The sequence below is a fragment of the Azolla caroliniana genome, unplaced genomic scaffold (assembly GCF_043228905.1).
Source record: "Azolla caroliniana isolate FFs.n. ecotype wild unplaced genomic scaffold, voAzoCaro1.0.p SCAF_6, whole genome shotgun sequence".
Lineage (NCBI taxonomy): Eukaryota > Viridiplantae > Streptophyta > Polypodiopsida > Salviniales > Salviniaceae > Azolla > Azolla caroliniana.
The window spans coordinates 16267334-16274613 of NW_028230441.1; positions in this window are offsets into that span (position 1 = coordinate 16267334).

Consider the following 7280-nt stretch of genomic DNA (forward strand, 5'->3'; position numbering starts at 1 on the left):
GAAATCCTCAAGGAAAACCTGCATAAAAATCGGAATATATTCACCAAAGATTTCCATGATGATTCGTTGAAATGTTGTCGGTGCCGTTTTGAGTCCAAACATCATCATCACGGCCACAAACACCCCCCATTCGGTGACGAAAGCCGTTTTCTCTTGGTCGTCGGGGTGCATCCGGATTTGATTATGTTGGGAAACTCGACGCTTTCCGATCGTTCACCTCTCGGCCGCAACCGAGGAAACACGGATCAATGCAGCAGTAATAGAAAAACACAGAGAGAGACTCGAATGCACAGGGTTTAGCGTGGAAAAACCCTAGACGGGAAAAACCACGGGAGTGCAAGACTCCAACTATCACTATACGCAGGGAATGTACAATGGCGAGCTGCAAGGCGACGACCTTGAGCTCGCTGTCCTCGACACAGACGGCGGTATTACACAGAGGCGTCGACCTCTTCCTTTCTCTCTCTCTCTCTCTCTCTCTCTCGGCTGCTCTCACTTCGCTCCCTCTAAGTGGAAAACAGAAAAAATGAGCAACAACAAAACACTGTTTGCCCTAAGTCATATTTATACACATATGACTTTCGGGCTATTTACAACTATAGCCTCAAGGGCCCTTGGCAAACATATTCACAAATATGTCCCCGCATCCGGATCTCTCTCCGGGTACATTCGTCATCCGGCTCCGTAGCCGGGGTCTTCATCATCCGGATCTGATACCGGGTTCTCCTCATTCGGGTCTTCATTCCCGATTCCCGGACATCCGACCATCCCATCCGGAGGGACCGTAATCCCAACAAATTCCCCCTTCACTTCGGCATGGGATGTCTTTCCAGTCCGACCTTCTTTCGGCACACTTCCAGCTTGTCGGGTGTGAGCACTTTGGTCAGCATGTCTGACCCGTTCTCGTCCGTGTGGATCTTCGTCAGCACGAACTCCTGGTCTTCTATCCTTTCCCGGATCCAGTGATATCTTCGCTGGATGTGCTTCGTCCGGGAGTGATAGGCCGCGTTCTTCGCAAGGTGGATGGCACTCTGACTGTCGCAGTAGAGTCGGTACTCCTCCTGCCGGATACCGAGCTCTCTAATGAAGTCCTTCATCCATATCATTTCCTTGCCGGCTTCAACAGCCGCCATGTACTCCGCCTCCGTGGTTGACAATGCAACCGTCTTCTGCAGCCTCGACTGCCACGAAACAGCTCCCCCTGCATACGTCATCACATACCCTGATGTGGACCGGCTGGTATCTGCATCAGCCGACATATCCGAATCGGTAAAGCCGTCGAGTTCGGGCTTACCGGAGCCGAATCGGAGGCACACGTTTGCCGTGCCCTTCAGGTATCGGAGTATCCACTTGGCCGCGTTCCAGTGCTCTTTGCCGGGATTGCTCATGTACCGGCTCACCTCTCCGACTGCATATCCTATGTCCGGTCTTGTACACACCATTGCGTACATCAAGCTTCCGACGGCAGAGGCATATGGTACTTTCATCATGTCCTCCTTCTCAGCCTTTGTCTTGGGGCTTTGCTTGCTGGACAACTTGCAGTTTGTCGGGAGGGTTGACCCGATCGGTCTTGCTTCCGACATGTTGAACCGGTGAAGCACCTTTGTCACGTACTTCTCCTGTGACAGCCACAACTGCTTCTTCTTCCGGTCCCGGATGATGTGCATCCCTAGTATTTGCCTCGCCGGACCCAGGTCCTTCATTGAGAAGGTTCGGTGAAGCGCTTTCTTCAGCATCCGTATCTTGACCTGGTCCCGTCCAACGATCAACATGTCGTCCACGTACAGGAGGAGTATTAGAAAGTCTCCTCCTTCGAACTTCTTCACAAACACGCAGTGATCGGACTGCGTTTTGTGGTACCCTTCGTCGGTCATGAAAGAGTCGAACTTCCGGTACCATTGCCGGGGAGCCTGCTTCAGTCCGTAAAGGCTCTTCTTCAACCGGCATACCAGGTGCTCCTTCCCTTTCTTCTCGAATCCTTCCGGTTGCTGCATGTAGATCTCTTCTTCGAGGTCACCGTGAAGGAATGCCGTCTTCACGTCCATCTGTTCTACCTCGAGGTCCATGCTTGCCGCTATGCTTAGCACCGTCCGGATGGAGGTCATCTTCACTACCGGGGCAAATATCTCGTTGAAGTCGACGCCCTTCTTCTGCTGGAACCCCTTCACCACGATCCTGGCTTTGTATCTCGGGGGGTTTCCGGCATCTCCCGGTTTCAACTTGAACACCCACTTGTTTCGAAGTGCCCGCTTTCCTTTCGGCAACTCCACAAGTTCATATGTGTGGTTCTCATGCAGGGAATCCATCTCCTCCTGCATGGCACTTAACCACCTGCGGCTATGGGTGTCAAGCTTTGCTTCTTCAAAACTCTCCGGCTCCCCCTCGTCGGTTAGCAGCACGTGCTCTGGTTCCGGAAATCTCCGGGGGGCCCTTCTCTCTCTTAGAGGATATCTCCGTTCCGGAGCTTCGGTAACCGGCTCCTCCGTTTCCTCTTCATCCGAATCCATTTCGGGATCGGGGCCGGTTCCGGTATCAGTTTCATCTTCCTCGGCCGGTTCTGTTTCTTCACCGTCTTCGGCCGGATCCTCGAGTGCTAACCGGTCCCTTGCCGGTCGGGACTGCTCCTCGTAGAGTTGATCCTCACCGGTCGACTTGGAGCTCTTCATCTTCTTCTCCGACTCCCAGTCGGCGAGTGTCTTGTCCTCCATGAAGATGATATCACGACTCCGGAATATCTTTTTGTCGACCGGGTCCCATACTCGGTAGCCGAACTCGTCATCGCCGTAACCGAGGAATATGCATGGCCGGGTCTTTGGATCTAGCTTTCCTCTCCGGTCCTTTGCCACATACACATATGCGAGACACCCGAACACCTTCAGATGCCGGTAGGATACTTCCCTACCGGTTCACACTCTCTGCGGCGTGTCTCCGTCCAAAGGTACTGAGGGTGATCTGTTTATCACGTATGTCGCCGTCGACATTGCCTCAACCCAAAACCCCTTTGGTAATTTCGCATGCGCCAGCATACTCCGGACCCTCTCCATTATGGTCCGGTTCATCCTCTCGGCCAGCCCGTTCAGTTCCGGCGTCTTCGGCACAGTAAACTCGAGCCGGATTCCCTTCGAGCGACAGTACTCCTCGAACTGCCCCCGGTATTCCCCTCCGTTATCCGCTCGTATCGCTTTTCAGCTTCTTGCCGGATTCCCTTTCCACTCTCGCGTGGAGTTCTTTGAAGACGCGCAACACTTGGTCCTTTGTCTTCAACGGTGCCGTCCACAGCTTCCGGCTGTGGTCATCAATGAATGTCACGAAGTACTAGGCTCCGCCATGTGACTTCGTTTCTACTTGACACACGTCAGTGTGCACCAACTCCAATGGTGCGCTACGTCTCGTCGGTGGCCTTGAGTGGAAGGAGGTTCGGTTCTGCTTACCGGCCAGGCAATCGGTGCACTTCTCCAGGTGCACATGCTTCAATGGAATAAGGTTGTCTTCTGCAAGCCTCTTCATCCCCTTCTCACTCATGTGGCACAGTCTCTTGTGCCGCAGCTCACCAGCAGTGTCGGCTGCCACGTTCAACTCCTCCGGACACAACTAGGCACTCATAAGGTACAGTGTGTTGACTTTCCGGGCCCGAGCCACTATCAGGCTCCCCTTGCTGAACTTCATTACGCCGTTCCGGATGCTACCTGTGTAGCCTTCATCGTCTAGCCTCCTGGCCGAAATCAGGTTCAATCGAACCTCCGGAACGTGTCGGACATCCTTCAGCGACATTTTGCATCCGGTCAAGGTTGTCAACCACACGTCTCCTATGCCGACAATCCGGCACGTACCTTCATTTCCCATCCGAACACAGCCATGCTCACCGACTGTGTAGGATGAGAAGTATCTTCTTTCCGGGGTCAGGTGGAACGACGCTCCGGAATTGACCACCCAGGTAGTCTCATCGCCGGCAATGTTTAGTTCACCTTCTTCGGTGATGAGCATGATCTCCTCTTCACTTGCCGCGAGTGCCGTCGTTCCTTTCCGGTCCTGCCCTCGCCGATCCGAACCATTCCGGTCCGTGGCTCCCCAGTAAGCACCATTCCGTTCCGAAGACTTCTTCGAATCGATGTCGTCGGCTCCATTGTCTTTTCGGTAATGCCGACAATTCTTTCGGAAGTGCCCCGGCTTCCCACAGTGGAAGCATGTGGGCCTTCCTCTTGACTGCGACCGGGTCCCCGACTTCTCCCGTCTTTGCGGACTCCGGTTCCGTTGTCTTCCCCGATCCGATTCGGAAAGCAGCATCTTCGGATCGGAGGCCGGTTCTTTATCTCTCCGACGCGCTTCTTCGTTCAAAATGCTTGTCTTTACCGTTTGTAGAGACAAGTTATCTTCGGTGCAGGAGGTGCTGGGAGTCACCACCAAGTTCTCCCAGCTTTCCGGCAATGTACACATCAGGATGATGGCTTGCATTGCATCCTCCAACGGGAACTTGATCGCCGCAAGCTGGTTCACGAATCCCATGAACGTGCTTACGTGTTCCACCATACTCTCGCCGTCCCGGTACTTGAGGTTCACTATCTTCCTCATTAGGGAGGTCCGGTTCAACGCATTCTTCCTCTCGTAGAGGCCCGACAGCTTCCGCCACATCTCATATGCGTTGGTGTCGTTCGCCACATGTTGTAGAACGCTCACGTCGACGTATTGCCGAATGGTTGCAACGGCTTTCCGGTTCAGCAGCCTCCATTCCGTCTCAAGTACCCCCTTGGGTATTTCCGACCTGTCAATCGGTTCATACAGGTCCCGAACAATGAGCAGATCCTCCATCTTTATCTTCCAGTCGGCGTAGTTCTGCGCATTCAGCACCATCATCCCCGGCTGCCCGCTGCTGCCGCCTTCCATTTTCTGCACTGCAGTCGCTCTGATACCAGATTGTTGGGAAACTCGACGCTTTCCGATCGTTCACCTCTCAGCCACAACCGAGGAAACACGGATCAATGCAGCAGAAATAGAAAAACACAGAGAGAGACTCGAATGCACAGGGTTTAGCGTGGAAAACCCTAGACGGGGAAAACCACGGGCGTGCAAGACTCCAACTATCACTATACGCATGGAATGTACAATGGCGAGCTGCAAGGCGACGACCTTGAGCTCGCTGTCCTCGCCACAGACGGCGGTATTACACAGAGGCGTCGACCTCTTCCTTTCTCTCTCTCTCTCTCTCTCTCTCTCTCGGCTGCTCTCACTTCGCTCCCTCTAAGTGGAAAACAGAAAAAAATGAGCAACAACAACAAACTGTTTGCCCTAAGTCATATTTATACACATATGACTTTCGGGCTATTTACAACTATAGCCTCAAGGGCCCTTGGCAAACATATTCACAAATATGTCCCCGCCTCCGGATCTCTCTCCGGGTACATTCGTCATCCGGCTCCATAACCGGGGTCTTCATCATCCGGCTCCGTAGCCGGGGTCTTCATCATCCGGCTCCGTAGCCGGGGTCTTCATCATCCGGATCTGATACCGGGTTCTCCTCATTCGGGTCTTCATTCCCGATTCCCGGACATCCGACCATCCCATCCGGAGGGACCGTAATCCCAACAGTTCTCCCAGCTTTCAGGCAATGTACACATCAGGATGATGGCTTGCATTGCATCCTCCAACGGGAACTTGATCGCCGCAAGCTGGTTCACGAATCCCATGAACGTGCTTCCGTGTTCCACCATACTCTCGCCGTCCCGGTACTTGAGGTTCACTATCTTCCTCATCAGGGAGGTCCGGTTGAACGCATTCTTCCTCTCGTAGAGGCCCGACAGCTTCCGCCACATCTCATATGCGTTGGTGTCGTTCGCCACATGTTGTAGAACGCTCACGTCGACGTATTGCCGAATGGTTGCAACGGCTTTCCGGTTCAGAAGCCTCCATTCCGTCTCAAGTACCCCCTTGGGTATTTCCGACCTGTCAATCGGTTCATACAGGTCCCGAACAATGAGTAGATCCTCCATCTTTATCTTCCAGTCGGCGTAGTTCTGCGCATTCAGCACCATCATCCCCGGCTGCCCGCTGCTGCCGCCTTCCATTTTCTGCACTGCAGTCGCTCTGATACCAGATTGTTGGGAAACTCGACGCTTTCCGATCGTTCACCTCTCGGCCGCAACCGAGGAAACACGGATCAATGCAGCAGTAATAGAAAAACACAGAGAGAGACTTGAATGCACAGGGTTTAGCGTGGAAAAACCCTAGACGGGAAGAACCACGGGAGTGCAAGACTCCAACTATCACTATACGCAGGGAATGTACAATGGCGAGCTGCAAGGCGACGACCTTGAGCTCGCTGTCCTCGCCACAGACGGCGGTATTACACAGAGGCGTCGACCTCTTCCTTTCTCTCTCTCTCTCTCTCTCTCTCTCTCGGCTGCTCTCACTTCGCTCCCTCTAAGTGGAAAACAGAAAAAAATGAGCAACAACAACAAACTGTTTGCCCTAAGTCATATTTATACACATATGACTTTCGGGCTATTTACAACTATAGCCTCAAGGGCCCTTGGCAAACATATTCACAAATATGTCCCCGCATCCGGATCTCTCTCCGGGTACATTCGTCATCCGGCTCCGTAACCGGGGTCTTCATCATCCGGCTCCGTAGCCGGGGTCTTCATCATCCGCATCTGATACCGGGTTCTCCTCATTCGGGTCTTCATTCCCGATTCCCGGACATCCGACCATCCCATCCGGAGGGACCGTAATCCCAACAGTTCTCCCAGCTTTCAGGCAATGTACACATCAGGATGATGGCTTGCATTGCATCCTCCAACGGGAACTTGATCGCCGCAAGCTGGTTCACGAATCCCATGAACGTGCTTACGTGTTCCACCATACTCTCGCCGTCCCGGTACTTGAGGTTCACTATCTTCCTCATCAGGGAGGTCCGGTTGAACGCATTCTTCCTCTCGTAGAGGCCCGACAGCTTCCGCCACATCTCATATGCGTTTGTGTCGTTCGCCACATGTAGTAGAACGCTCACGTCGACGTATTGCCGAATGGTTGCAACGGCTTTCCGGTTCAGAAGCCTCCATTCCGTCTCAAGTACCCCCTTGGGTATTTCCGACCTGTCAATCGGTTCATACAGGTCCCGAACAATGAGCAGATCCTCCATCTTTATCTTCCAGTCGGCGTAGTTCTGCGCATTCATCACCATCATCCCCGGCTGCCCGCTGCTGCCGCCTTCCATTTTCTGCACTGCAGTCGCTCTGATACCAGATTGTTGGGAAACTCGACGCTTTCCGATCGTTCACCTCTCG